This window comes from Cyprinodon variegatus, unplaced genomic scaffold, assembly GCF_000732505.1.
Source record: "Cyprinodon variegatus isolate N-32 unplaced genomic scaffold, C_variegatus-1.0 Scaffold89, whole genome shotgun sequence".
Taxonomy (NCBI): Eukaryota; Metazoa; Chordata; class Actinopteri; order Cyprinodontiformes; family Cyprinodontidae; genus Cyprinodon; species Cyprinodon variegatus.
Genome location: NW_015150542.1, coordinates 1,142,473 through 1,158,553, shown reverse-complemented (window position 1 = coordinate 1,158,553; position 16,081 = coordinate 1,142,473). Strand labels below are relative to the sequence as shown.

The 16,081-nt window shown below is 38.3% G+C and overlaps 1 protein-coding gene across 1 annotated transcript in view; it reads right to left on the bottom strand.

The window, feature by feature from the left end:
* LOC107083980 (chromosome unknown open reading frame, human C4orf22) overlaps positions 1–16,081 on the bottom strand; it is a 120,106-nt gene that overhangs the window by 99,928 nt on the left and 4,097 nt on the right. The gene's annotated exons all lie outside the window — the stretch shown is intronic.

Below are 16,081 nucleotides of genomic sequence, written 5' to 3'. Positions count from 1 at the left end.
GTTTTTTTTTTTAGTACTGTAAAAAGTTAGAAACTGAATCGCATTTCACTAGAAACTCCTTAGTGGACTATTGCTGCAAACGTTATGTTTCACTGAACCTGCAGTTTTGTTGGCCTTTTTGACCTTAATGTTTTTTGGCTTTTTTTGCGCGTCATAGGTTGCAACTAATGGTCGAGTGCTTGGAGAAAGCAGAGTCGTCCAGGAAGGAAGAATGTTACTTCCTTTTCCTACCTGCTCCCTTGCTCTCGGCATTTTTTAGACAGCACTTATCATAGTGGCCACTGATGTTCTACTTTGGCTTAAGAGATTTTAATGATTTTACATATTGTAGACAGACCCTTTATCTTTCTGAGCATCTATTGCATGTGTTTCCCAAGAGTCTGGTCCCATATGTTGGTAGAAGTGTCCCCATAGGGGAATAATTATTTTATCTAGAACTAGTTTGCAGCTTTCCTTAACTTGCTGCTGTTTTTTTTATTTTTTTTTTTTTTACTGCAGCATTTTAACTGCTAAGGTTTTATGTGTTTGTGTATTAGGATAATATATGTGTTTGCAGCAGAGGGGATATACAGTTGAATAATACAGATGCTTACCCTCCCCGTTAGAATATCATAAAATTTTGATCAAATATGCATTGTTAGACTTCATAAAGGTAGTCATTAAACTGCATTAAATGTGTAGTGAATTGGGCTTAATTTCATTGGTATGTTGCATATTAATCAGCTGTTAAGCCTGCTCATGGATGTGATCTCCCCTCTGCTCTGGTGCTGCAGGACACTTCCAGTCAGTCTCTATGAGAAATCCCCATTAAGACCTAAGCCTCTGTGCGTTGAAGCAAACAGCGAAAAAAGTAGGACCCTGATTGCAAAACTCTGTCACTTCCAGTGAGGTTAATCCTCTTATGGGGTCTATGGAGCAGGGGCAGATTGATGAAGGAGCATGAAGCTGACTGCTTGATGCTGATCGACAGAACATGTTAAAAGATTTTTGTCAGTCAGTTGGGAGACAGCAGAGGAAAGTTTTTGCTCTTGAAACTCAGAGAGGAAAAAGCAATCATTCAGTCAGAACAGACATCTTCTGCTAAACTCTTCTCATTGTTTCTGGAGTTTATTAGTGCAGCTATTTTCATCCATTGCAGAAAGGTGTTTTATCAATTTCAGCATTTTTAATTGCAATGCATTACTTTTGGATTTGATTTACACTATTGAGCATCCTCTGACCAGCAGCCGCCACTGTTTTTAGTGGGTCTTGAATTTGCAGTGCGTTTGCACTTTGCTGGCCTTTAGTTTGTATGATTACAGCATTTTTCCTTCACATGCATTGGTATCACCTATGGGAGGTTTGACAAAAATATTATACTAGTTACACCTAATGCTGACAACATTGGTACTCCTCAAACACATTGATAAAAACTGTAAATAATGCACCTGTTTATTTCTTTACGTTTATTCGTGTTTGGTTTTTTTATTTAAAAGGTAAGAAAAAGTAGCAAATATAGTCAAATGTTTCCTTTGCTTTCCTTTCCGGGTCTATGTTCCAGACTAAGGTTCATGCATTGCTTTGTGCGCCTCTGTTGGGGGTGAACAGCTGTTGGTGCTTTGCGGCTGTTTTCTGAGTGTGTTTACATGCGGATAAACACACCACTCCACTTCATTACAAAACCTGAGGCCTTTTTCCTGGGCCTAAAATGACATTTTTAAACTATTTACTCCTACCAATAATTACGCCAACAGTTTTGTGGTAACATACTCTAATACACTTTTTCGTAGTTGTGTGTGTAGAGATGTACAGAAAATTTACAATAATCGTGGCAAAGGATACATTATTTCATGGATACTATATAACTAAAAAAAAAATGCCAAGGAAAACCCAACACATTCAGAGCCCAAAAAACTTGCTTTGAATAAATATTTGGATTTCTACTTTTTTAAACTTTACATGTAAGTATTTAAATTAAACCTTGGTTAGCTTTATGTGGTTAATGGTCTCAAGCAAACTTTGGATTTGAATACACAAAGAAGTGCTTATGTACTTTAGAGAAGTTTCCATCTCTTCCTGACGTTTCTAAAGTATTAACACATGTCTCTTTAATTATAGTAAAAAAAAATAAAATAAAAAACTTTCTAAAAACAGGCAAGAATACCTAACTATATGCCCCTTTTCTCCATTGTCCCTTTTTTCTTTTTGGAACCAAACTGAAAAGATTAATCCTGATATATCTGTTTGCAGCTCTGATGGTAATCCTAACAACAGGACAATTGATTTCCTGCTAAATTATCTGCTAAAGATTTTTAAAGCCCAATTAAAATTTTAAATTCACATGAAGTATATATGGATGGGGATTCTGGTTTGTCATAAACAGGAATGACATAGATACTGATTATGATATTATTGCTAATAACATTGTCAAGGGTTAATTTCTTCTAAAAGATTAATAATGTCTCCTTCACATTGAAGATAAATTGGAGAACACCCACTGTTAAAGTGAAAGAATAAACATTTTAAAATTTCACCTCAATTTAATTTTCTTAACTTTAACTTTTAATTTTGCGGTCAAAAACATAACAGACATGTGACTTTGTAAGGTGATCTTTTTTTTTTTTTTACAATCCATCCATCCATCCATCCATCCATCCATCCATCCATCCATCCATCCATCCATCCATCCATCCATCCATCCATCCATCCATCCATCCACTAAAAATCTGAGATCGAGTCTTGAAACAAATGTCCATTTGGGAAACCCAAAAACAAATGTCTAGCTCGTATTCAGGTATCAAAATAATTTCACAGGCCAGAAGGGATTAGAAGTCTAGCGTTACCCTTTCTCAAAATATGCCCCACTACCCCTTTAAAAGCAGTTAATACTTTACATGTAGTGGACATAAGTTTAAATAATTGGATTTTCTGGCATTTTTTGCTCCAAAAGAGGCAAAAAAAGAAGGTTTGTATTTTTATCCAGCAATCCAGACGAATTGAGGACAGCTGTGCATTTCTTTTATGGAAACAAACTGCTGGAATTAGCAAATATTTTGTTATGATAGAGAACAAATAAAAAGCAGAAACCCCTGTTAAATTAATCACTTTTTGCAATAATTTTTTCAAACAAACACCAGCTGCAGTAATCTTAGTTGTCTGGCTCTTTAACCCCTGTCCAAACTACTTTACTGTATGTGTCACATTCCCTCGGAACGAGGGTTGCAGCTTCCATTACACCCTGGACCCCGGTTGCTCAATGTAAAAAAAGGGGGTGGGGGACTTATTTCTTTTACATCTTTAGGAATATTTTTAGTATATTTACCGACCTTCTGAGGACCAACAGGCCCTTATGGGGACGGAGGACTGGTCCTAATGTGGCGAACCCACATTTTTAACCAGTAAATTTTTTTGTACTGCTTATGCTCCAATCTGTAACATTTATCCAACTAAGAGTCACCAACTGACAGCAGGGCCAGTTTCTTTTCTCTTTGCTTAAGTCAACGACAGGCCCTCTGAGGAGGAACACCTCCGACAGGGAATGCTGAAGAAATCTGATATTGTGCAGCATGTTAAAACAGTGCACTTCTATCAAGTCCCTCCACCAAATATGATCTGAGTGAGTAACTTTTTTCTATCTGAATCACACATTTTATAATTTGTAACAGCAAATAGTGCCCAATATAATTAATTGAATGCCATTAAAAGGTTCTCTGAGCAAAGAGGGGCTAACATTCCTCCTTGATTCGCAGCCCTTCTTCTGCAAATAAATATTCAACAACTGGACGACGAGTGTGAGTTTTTCATTTCAAGACAGGGAACAGATGTTGCACTTTGCAATAATTCCTTATTCAACTCAGCAGATTAACAGAATGAAGCTTTCATTAACCTGCAACTTCGACAATGCAGCAGATGGCAGCTCTTAGTAAAACAGATTTCTTAAGAAGCAACACGTACTGCGGCAGACGCTTTTTTTTCCCCCCAGAATGCTTGGGAAAATGAATCTTATGAAAAATATTATCTTGGGCTGGTGGATGTCGAGGGAAATTCCAAACAGCATGACAATTTACTTTATTTTGGGCTTTTTTTATATAAAGCCCTCTGTCACCTCTGATTACAGTGAGCTGAATGTATAGGTTACACATTTGGTTGACGAGATATTCTACCTGAGCTTTCCTTGTGCTCTGCGGCTACCATGGTTTATGGGTTTTGCAGGTGGCACATCCTGTGTTACAGGCTTTAGATGTTGGTTTTCAGTACTGATTAAAGTAATTCTTGTCTTCTTTTACATGCAGAGTTTGTGTGACAAAAACCAAGCTAGATGTTTTGCATTCTGTGTGAAAGTCCTCTCAATGTGTCTAATTAAAACTGGAGATTTGTGTTTGAATTTGAAGTCTTCTGTATAGAAGTAACTTTTAAGCTCACAAAAAAAAGAAAATTAGACTCAGTGCAAACCCTAAGACTACAGCATGAGCTCTTGTGTGAGAATGACTGTCTGTCGTGCACATGTCAGCAGTGTGGTTTCTTCCTCATCAGTTTATTAGCTTACATTGTAATCCAAAGCAACTCATATGAAATCATTTAGCAGTATTTTTAAAGCCATTTCAGCTGCTGATTAGAGAAGAATTTCATCCGAGGAACAACATTGTTACAGGTCCATTTCTTAGCTCCTGTTATACACGGGTGCAGCTGTTCAGCAGGCTCAATTCAGCCGTTTCCCAAAACCTCAAGCACAGATTCCAAAAAAATTAAAACAATTAGTCATTAGAAGACCTTGGGCAGCAGATCCTGCTCCTGCAGGCTGTCACAACCTTCATAAACCTACAATGTGGACATGTACAAATATAAAGATGACAGTTCTGCCTATTAGCCTGAGTGAAGGCAAAGTATGTCAGGGTTTAACCCTTTTTGGAAACTCAGAGCCACAAAACTTTATTTAAATCAAAGTGCTGACTTTATAAAATTAAAAAAATAAAAAAAGGAAATATTACGTTCATGACTGGGTCTTACAAAAACTATTTTGTGTTTACAAAAAAATAAAACATCTTGAGCATTTACAAAATAGTTTTAGATTAACAAAACTAAGACTTAGTAAATGGATTCAAATGTTTTACAAATAAAAGTCTGAAGTCTGAGTCTCTTCTTCTTCAAACTCCCCCAGTGCAACCGGCTGCCTTCAGATATTCACAATTAGTAAACCAGTCTGCATGTGTGAAATTTAATCTCAACAGCATATGCCTCAAGTAACTAAGTATAACAACTTTTTTAATGTACATAAGTAGGTTTTTTGGTAGTTATTTTACTTATTCTTTATTTTTTCTATGGACTTGTTAGTTTTACTCCCTACATTTGAACACACATACTTGTCCTTTCTACTCCTTAATTTCTCATGACTCCTTACTTCTATACATATTGATAATGAGTTGACATAACAGCTGCAACATAACAGAGAGAAAAGCAAGGGCGCAAAGAGAACCTGCCTAGTCGGAGCCTAAGTTGTTTAAAAAAACATTGATAGCTGTGTGGATGATGTCAAAGGGGCTGGGAAACATTGCTGTTCATGGATCATATTCTGAGGAGCAAGACATTCCCCATTCAGCGCCGCTTTATTAGATTTTAAATTTCACTTCAGAGGTGGAAAACCCTTTCACTGCCATGATGGAACCTGGTATTGGCTGTGTCATGCAGTGGGGTGCTATACTTTAGCAAGGGAAGAAAGGTTGTTCGAAAACGATGATAACAATGTAGATGAATAAAACCAAAGGAAAGTTCTAGAATCAAATCTGCAGAACCTGCAAAACATACAGCATGTTCCCATCGAATGCACATTTTTTACTAGAAGGACTGTTTCTTCGTCCTACCTCCAGTGCAGACAATGAGCAGCCGATGCCTTCTCTTCTCTCCCGCTCTGTCTGGTCAGCAGGCTTTGCTAATCCTCCACTGTACTCCTTCCATCTCCTGCAGTTAGCCTCTAGAGCAGAGGTCACGGATTAGCAGACCTCGGTCCGGATCCAGACCCAACTGCTGGCTAATCCTGACCCAAACTGATTTAAAACATTTTCAAATTACTGCATATTGTCCGACAAAAGTGTCTAACTTCCCTTGCGCCGCTTCTCTTGTTAACATGGTAAATCCTTCCGGAGCGTCCGGCACCAGGCTAATTAGCCATAGAGCTGTGTCAGTCTGTGTCACTGTTGCGAAATGCTTTTAGACACAGCAAGCAAACCTGTGGCAAGCTGCGCGATGGGAAAGAAGGATAATGCGATGAGAAAAAGAAAGAAGAGAAAGTGTGGACTGTTGGAAGAAGCGGGGTGAACTGGTGACAGAAAAGTTAAATGGCATGCTCAAGATTACCCTGCACATTTTGAGTATGTTTGACTCAACCTACTGCTGTAAAGTAAAAGATTATAATCAAAATGTCTCCACTGCTTACTGGTTGATGATTTTCTTTATTCTGACCCCGCTGAATTTTAACTGGTTACCCCTGCTCTAGAGGCTAACTCCTGTCAGCCGTAGCCTCTCCTAGCTCTCTCTACCTTGTGGGCTACTTAGATGGGCCAGTGTACTACTGCTGTCCAGCAATAGCCTCCTTTGATCCTCTTCAGTTTGCCTCTATAGCTAGCCCTGGTCAGCTGAATACGCCAAATATGCCTTAATCATACCATTTGCTTTGTCACCCTGACATCTACCAGCTTGGCTCCATATCTGCCTACATGCCAAGCTGTGGTGCACGTCATCATCCTCCATCTACTTCCGGTCTTTTTATTTATAATTTTACAAGGTAAGGTCCAGTCACAGATGACGTGACTCATGTGCTGCTTAAAATGTGTTTTCGTTGCAGTTTTGCAAAATATAAGAATTTCAATAAGACCACAAAAAGACCCCCACCTCATTCAAGGTTAAAAACATTTTAGCGACAAACGTAAGTTTGATTTTATTGCAGTTTTTCCATTTAGTACATGTATTTTCAGAATTACAATTTGTGTATTTTGATGGTTAAAGCAACACAGGGGCTGGATCACAATAGTTTAGCTTAAAGCAAATTTATGTGCTAGATTTGCAAATTTAAAAACCACTTACCAATCTAAAAAAACATCTAATATCTATATTTACAGACACTCTCCTTTCCATTTGACAATGCCAGATGTGCCAATATTATATTATATTGTCTATATATATATATATATATATACAGTTGTAGGAACAAGCCAGCTAAGACAAAGTAAGGACCAGAAAGCACAGATATTTGTATTCAAATGTAGTGAGTAAAAGTAACATGTTTTTAGAAAATTAAATACTGATGTTTAGAATATATCTTCTGTCGTAACTGCACTTTTTGGTTCTGTTTAAGTTTTCTTTTTGTGATTTCAGTTACAGTATACTTTGATTGATGTCTTTCTGTGTTTTGTGTCAGTGTCCTTTCCCCTAGGTCCCTTCTTGAGTCCTCTGTCCACACCTGCTCCCAATCGGCAGATGAGCCTAGTCTTTGTTCAGTCTCCCCTTTATACACACCATGTTCAGTCACTGTTTGCTGGGTCCTCGTCATTTCCTGGCTCATCATGTGTGTTTTCCTGGATATCTTCTAAATTTGGGTTTTCTGTATTTGTTATTTTGGATTTTTGCCTCAGTTGCCTCTTTTTGGGCATTAAACCTACAAGAACTCATCCCTGCCTCCCTCATCTCTGCATTTGGGTCCTGAAAAACTCCACGCACGCTAAAAAATGTACAAACGGATCTATCAACAGCGTGCTAAAAGGATTTGGTCTTTAAAACGTGCTAAATAGCGCCTCTTATCCATTTAGTACTTTTTCTGCAATGAATATGCAATATGGGGCGTTTACACGCAAAAGTGCGTCTTGTGGGAGGAGAACATGTAAATATATTAATTTAGCACTCGCAAAGTTATTTATTAAACCTGAAAGCAATTTTGCTAACGGTATCTGACTCTATATTTAACACGTTTCAAAAGAAGGTGCAAATGGTCTGTATGCGTAATTGCGCACACATGGCAGCGGTTATTGCCGCAAGAAGGAGACATGGAAATGAAGCAAGGAGACGCAGAGAACGCATTTTTTCACTCTGTGTGAATATTTTTGGAATTAACGAGGAAACGATCATCAAAACATATCGTTTATCCAGCATTGCCATTTTGGAGCTGCAATTCCAGTGATTTGCTCCTCACAGAGCGTCAGCTGTACTTGTTCCTCAATGCTGGTCAGAGGCATCTCATCTACTGTGCCCCCTCCTGTTTTGTTCGCAGATGTTTTGTTATATGCCAGTTTTTCTTTGGTTCGCCTTCTAATATCCTGGTATCTTCTTTTTACTTCATCCACTGTTCGCAAGGTTTCACCAACAGCGTTTACTTTATTACAGATTTGTTCACATATAGCGTTCCTCTGTGTGACAGTCACACTTTTTTGCTGTAGTTCACTTAAATGTTTGTTGGCTTCATCCACCAATACCTCGATTTCCATGGGGTCGAATTTCCTTTTGCGCTTTCTGCTGTCCAAACTCGCCATGCCGCAAACCACCAAACGCGCAAAACCATCATTTAAATAGGGCGTCTCCAACAGTTTTGCACCTGCCACCAGTTACGCAATCGCTCTTGTTAAATCACCCGCTAACCATGGTTCAGCCCCTCGCGCAAAATTCCAGTTTGCGAGCGCAAATTACTGCACGCAAAATTGGATCTTGATAAATCCGGCCCAAAGTTGTTAAAGTGTTTAAATACCTTTACTCTGTTCTTTATTAGATTTTTTTTAAATGAATTTTCATTTCTTATTTACACATATACTCTATTTGTTTATTACATTAAATTCCAATGGTAAACCAACTTTTGGAGACTTTTGCAAGGATCTGTACAGAAATTAATTAAACAAAGAAAACCAGACACAAAATTTTGAAAATGTAGCACATGCAGGTCGAATCCACATTATTGACAAATGGAATTTTTCACAGAAAGCATAACCAAATGTGAAATATACACAGGGCCACATGAAGCAAGATATTTCCCCTCCAATTTGTTTGAAAGCCTCAGGAACAGTGAGTAAGCAATGATTCAGTATTACCAAGTCAAAAACAGTCCTGTTATAATTTTGGCATCCTGCATGTAACCTAAATGTAATGACAGATGGTTCCTTAAACAAGTCATTCGGACGAAATGCGTCTAAAATGTGGAAACATCCAATTTGTTATTTATTATCTGTTTGCACCCACTTATAAACTGAGCCGTATTTCTACGCGTGAGCTGCATGGAAGGATGTGGTCGTGAGCTGAAGCCTGGCAGGATGTGTATTTTTGAGCAGCCCTTGCAGGGGGAAAGATCCAAATTTACACACCCGTCCAAAATCACAAAGTGCAAGGAAAGCAATTGGCCTGACAGCACATGTAATAGAGACTGTAGAAGCTTGTTGCCCAAGGGCCCTCGCCAGTGTAGCAGCCATTGAGAATTGTGGGGGTTTTGGCTCACAAAAAATCGAGCCTGGGATCAGCTTCGTGAGGTTTCTCATGTCAGTCACATCCACAATCTTATTTTTGCTTCGCATCTGGAGGTTGAATCCAGCAAGAAGTGCATTCATTGTGTGTGCTTGTGGCACTGGTTTTCCTTGGCACTGCAAGTGATAGCTCGCCTTTAATATAGAGAGCTGGGAGGCATAGAATTCTTGAGGCAGACTGTAAAAACGTAACAGCACAATGGACAATGAACATGACTGTTGGAACTGAGGGGAGATCCTCCTCACAGGAGCGACGTGAGCATGCAAGGTCGGTTCATATGCTGACATGGCCTTCTGGGTCCAAGCCAGAGAACAGAGGAAACAGAGGCCTCTACTCTGTTCAGCATTGCTTTTCCGGTTCTCTCATTCTTGGTTAAAATGAAATACAAGACTTACAAACTCTAAATATAAAAAAAAAAAAAAAAAATTGTTTTTGTTTTTCTAACATACTGTTAACAATGCTTAAGTCTGCTGGGGAAAAGATAAGTCTGATGCCATACAGTAGGTGTCAGAAAGAAGAGTAGAGCAATAGTGGAATGCAACATTCAAGTCCAAAATTAATTGAATCATCAGTGTGAGAACTTCATTCACAACAATTTTTTAATAATAATAATAATAATAATACATTTTATTTAACAGCGCCTTTCTTGACACTCAAGGTCACTTTACAAATAATACAAAAAAAAAAAATAAATAAAAGGAGATGAAAATACAAAATACAGATACAGGAACATAAAAACAAAAAACAATCATGGATAGGGAAAAGAGCAGTATATTCACAGATAAGCGAGCTGGAACAGATGGGTTTTGAGTCTGGCTTTGAATAAGGGGAGAGAGTCAATACTGCGGAGGTCGGGAGGAAGTGAGTTCCAGAGCTTTTAGGTAGTTTGTTGCTCCAAAATAAAATAAGTTATTAGGAGGGATCTTATATAACTATCTGTTCCTCCTAATAAATCTATGAAGGTTTAAAACACTGTTTTTCAAACTAATAAAGTCCATCATTCTACAGAAAGATGTCCTTTACAGCCCAGGCATACCCAGCTTTGCTCATATATTACATATATTACCACACAATACCAAAGACAGATAAACTGATGCATCAGCTGGATTACATGTTTTTTCGATGATATTAGCATTTTTTTTTTGGATGGACATAAGGTGATACATGCATGCATTTCCTGATTCATTTGTACATTTAGCAGCCATGCATTGAGACCACCTAAGGTGCATGTATTGCCTTCCCTCCATTTGCTATCCATTTTTAATATTCCTAAATTGATTTGTTAATAAATGTTTGTTTTTGTTTAAATGAAGACCTCTGTGATTTTTCTTTTCAAGTCATTGTATCTTTTTTCATGTAAATGGAGAAAAATAAAGCAATTTTGACCTAAGGAATCAGCCCAAATATATCGGCGACGCAAAACGCGACTGGTGAAACTGATGTTAATATAATTAGTATTAGCATTACCCTTAAAAAAAAATCTGTATCAGTCGATCTCTAATAGTGCTCGACTGATACTCGAAAAATACAACGACAAAAAAAAAACATTAAAAAGTTACAAAGCAGAACCAAAACAAATGGATATAAAGTTAACTGAGACAAAGAACAGCTTCTTCTTCTGTGCAGAGGTTGTTCATATCAAACCTCAGGGCCTGTGACAGCCTCAAAAAATTATTTTGTTTAGACACACTAAGGAGAATTTTATCATTAGATGTAAAGGGAGAAATGCTCTCATCTTTATGTGCGCCAGTCCAAAGATGTGTAGCAGAATGTTGTACTTCATAACAATGCAATAATGGAAACCTCCATTCCACATGTAAAGTACATTACAATAACCCAGCCGCAGTTATAAAGACCTCTTAAAATCCTTCCTACATCCAATTGGCTTTGTTTAGGCCAGCTGCCTTGGCTGATAATAAAAGCACTGGATGTAGATGTTTTACGTTTTACACAACCCCCCCAATCCGAGAACTCCCTACCCAAACAACCACACAACTGACTAAGCATCCCATTCATCTAAGTTTCCGTTTTCAATCATGTATCATATTTCACTTATGTTTGATGAGATCGTTGACTCTTTTGTCAATTCCTGTTTATGGTATCCTCGTAGCAGCCCCCCCCCCTCCCCCTTGCTCCTCTCTTTGCCTCCCTTTCACAGCCAAGCTGTCAAGGGGAGCATGTTGTTGTTAAAAATGAGACAGGGCAACATCAGGGCAACATGTGATTAGCATTCATTGCACCATCTCCTGTTCTCGAGGTATTTTATTACCACAGGTGCAGGAGCATTCACTGATCAGATGCACGCTATAGGCGAGGTTAGCTCTTAATTGAAAACAGCTTTATTTATACACCTGCAGGCACTAAAGGTCTCAGAGAAAGCAAAGGGAAGCTGAAAAGGGTGGGGTGGGGGGGAGCAGTGACAGAGCAGTGAAAAAAGATGTGCCTTGGGAGGGATAGTTTATAGCCCACAGGGAAGGGAATTGCATTCTGAAAACAGTTTGCTACCCAGTGAAAAGAAGACAATATATATGCAGGTGCAAATGTCTACAGAGAGGGTCGCTGCTACAGGCAGAAACACTGCACTCAGTGCATATTTTCCCTCTAGTATAAAGAAATGATTTTTGTTTCATTTATTTTTTTCAGATATGAAACATTGTCTTTGTGAGGACATGATGGTATTCTGATCTAGCAAAACATTGTCCTAATTAGCTTTAGCCATATTGCAGGTGTGACTTTGTATTCAGGGGGCCAAGGTTTTTAAATGCAACCATAACAGGAAGCGATGGAGTCAGTTCAGCAGAGGTCCAATCAGAAAACTACAAGGAGAGGAAAAATCTACACATATTCTCTGTTAAAGTCTCTGTAGGATTAAATATCCCTTGATGGGAAAGCAATAAAAGGTAGTTTTATGTATGTTTTAGGTGGATTTGCTGCAGTGCCCAATTTATATTTTCTGATGACAAAGAAAAAAAAAAAAAAAAGATCAATAAAATGATAAGTATTAATCTACCACTATCAGCAAAAATATTTTTCATGCACTTATACTGTCCTGAAATGCCTTGGAGAGGAAAGGAATATATGTTTTTGCTACAAACTAAGCTTCTCATAGCTCTGTTTTGGAAAAAAGTCCAAGCACTACATGTTAATGATTGGCTGAAAAAAATGGCAAATTACATGGTCCTGAAAAAAAATACCTATATATTGAAAGGTATGGTAAATATAAAAAATTTGAGGAGATGTGGTATCCATTCTTATCCTTTCTGGAAGAGGGTGGAGGTAACGGGATGTCCAGTGTAAGCAATACTGATACCAACTGATAAGCATTTTATTTACTTTTTTTCTTATTATTTATAGTTTTGTTCTTTCTGTTATATTGTTGTAATCTTAATTTGATGTATGTTTGGATTTGTTTATATATACTGTGCTGTACTATCATTCAGTGTGTTAAAATTTAATAAAAATATTTTGAAAAAAAAAAAAAACTTTTGGTCGCATCATTCAAAAATAATAGCTTCTGATCTACCGTTATAGTTTTCAACTTACATAAAGATTGCTCTGGAATTTTCGGCATTTAATTTCTAACTGCTTTAATCCAAATTTTTGCAGGGAGTGGCGGCCTAGTGATTACAGCAGCAAGCGGGGAAGGCTGCAAGTACCCTTGTTTAAAGTTCTAAAGACTTCCACTCTGGGTCCCTAAGTGGGACCCTCAGCTCTGTGGTCACGGCACAGTCAACCACTGCTCCTTAAGTATTGGTTAAACACAAAGGAAGATTTGTGTGAGTTATGGATCTCAGGATCTAATCTCTCTAGATTTAAGAATTTCATTGAGAAAATGCACCTGTGTTCATTGTCCATAACATACACCTGCCCATATGATAAACCTCTAAACAACAGGTGATACCCAAACAACGTTGACATATTTATCCTCACAATGTCATACCTGCTCTCTGCCATCTTCCTTATACAGCAAAAATTTTAATTTGTTTGTGTTGGGGATCAAATATCAATGATGTAAGCAAGAGCGACTCCCCCTGACGCCACATCCCTGCATAAAGTTTACTTAAGAAGCTGACTCCATCCAAAGGCTCTCTGCCCTGAAGCTCACAAGCCTTGAAAGGGGAGACACAAACCGGTTTTCAGCTGAAGTTTACATTGTAGCCACTAAAACCTATCCAGAGGAGTCTGTGTCCGCTGACCGAATCACACTGCAATCTGCCTATGATTCAGTGGAGCTGGAAGCAGTGTCTTGTTTTTCATGTGTATCAAATCAGCTTGAACGCAGTTTTTTCTAAACCCACCTGCTGAAGCAGATGAGAAACCACCATTCTTCTGGCCAACCCACAGAACAGCCAAGCCCAGTTTGTTTGGAGCTTTGATGTTTTATCGACCGACCAATGCGTACAGTAGTCAGCATTTTTTTGAGGTGTGCGATGATGGTTGCAGAACCTCTGCGAGGGGGCATGGTCAAAACAGATTTGATGGTTGCAGCGGCTATGTGTCAGAAGCATAAATTGGCCTTTAGGCTACTACAGTTAAACTGGCTAGCATTGTTAACTCCAAGCTACCTCATTGCCAGTCCTAAAGTAGCAGCCATGTTGTGAGTCCCCTAACTCTTTAGTTCTAGCTTGCCCATCCCGGAACCATTCTTACCAGCGTCACTATATTTTGATGCATCTCTCAGTCTTTTTTCACTCTAAACTGGGTAAAATGTCACTACTTTATTCACATTTAACATCTCTGCTTCAGAGTTATTAACATTTATCTACTGCTATTTTAAATGACACTTTGAATGCATTAAGCTTTAAAACTAGAAAATACCTCAGAGACTCTGGAATGGACTCTTAAAACCTCTATATATTTGCCTTTATTTCTTGTGCTTATTTTCAGTAGTGTTTAGCGCTATTATATACAATAATACTGTGTGATCATTAGCTTAAACAGGTACCACTGTATTTTAACCCATGGTCTTGAGAGTGTTCGTTACATTCGAGGATGCAGGATTAAATGTAGTCCTGAGGTTAGATTATCATCTGTCAAATTGTTTGTCGGGAAGTAAATTGCAAGGCTTCCTGTTCGGGATTATGATGTCTCTAAATGCTTCAATACCAGACTTTTAAAATATTTCTTGAAGACACATGTAAGGCGACAGGCCTGCATGCATGACTACGATGATTTTGGAGCACTTGAAGCTGGAAGGAACCTCAGAAAGCTTCAGACATTTGTCGATGATTTAAGTGAAGACTGAAGCCGATTAGACAGGATGGCGTGTAGAGAAATACCATCTGGAGTTTTTTAGTTTTTCTTATACTGAAAACCCCTAATTACATCTTCCTTCTTGATCTCAAATGTCAGCAGCATGTCAGATAAGGGAAGGTGAAATGGGTGTTTGTTTATAGTATATATTATATTTGTAAGAAGAAAAGCATCAAGGTTTGTTCAATTCGACAACAGCTGGGAGAAAGACAATGCTGTAAGAACTGTTTGACCAGATTTGATTTATTATAGGAAGCCTTTAAAATCTAAAGGTTTCATTTTCAAGCATTGGAAAATGTAAAACGACTTCACAGAGACTTTCTCCAAACATTTAAAACTTCAGTGCAGTGATATTGAATTTCATAATCTTTATGATGATCTTAATGATGGAAAAAAATGCTTTACTGAACTATACTGTGTCAGAACCTCAAAAACAAGATCTGGGTTTTTAAAAGAGACGCAGGGATGTAGATCTTGGACAGTGAGCAGAATGCTGTGTGTATACAACTTCCAAATGTTCCCGCAACACATTTCCCTAGATCCTGTTGGGACAAGATGAAAGGCTCTGTGCCCTAATATCACTGTAACTGCAGGTGTGGAGGCTCCCATTTCACCAATGTCACTGATGTTCGCAGACGTTTCTGGGAGTAGGGGAGGGGGGCAGATCTGAGACATCTGCACATTTGGATAAGCATCTGAGAGTTCAATCAAATTCAGCACCTCACAGGTAAATGTTTGGATACTCTAAAGCCCCATATGTGTGTGGGTGGGACGGTGGTGAGCGCCCTTAATTGTCTGTTCTGGCTTGTCATCAAAGGAGATATAACAACCACAAGACTGTGTGGGGACTCAGAACAATGTCTGTGTGATCACTTTCCTCAGGGGGGCAGTTTGTTGGAAACTCCGCTTTGTAGGAATGTGTTTTGACCTGTTCATGCTAATAGTTCCTTGCTGAAATTAAACAGGGAAGATTTGCTTCAATAAAAACCTTGTTGACACGTGGAGTGGAGCAGATAAAGTGCTAGACCTTGTCCATCTACGCTGAAAGGGGGTTATAATGATAAAGATAAAGTGAAGTTTACTCTTATAAAAAAACCCGTTGAGATCTTGTCTTAAAATAGATTGTTAGAGGAAAAAATTATTAAAAAGGTCTGTACATTTGCATGAAAAGGCAGAACTAGATTTTCAAACAGCAAAAATTACACCCAGAGGTTCCAGAATTAATCTCTGCAACAACTGCTTGAGAACTTGTCCATGAGCACCATAATCAGAATTGTTAAAAGCCAAATAAAACTTATGCAGTATTGTGATATTGATGGATTCTACAAGTAATTTGTGTGCATCCTGTAAGCCATAC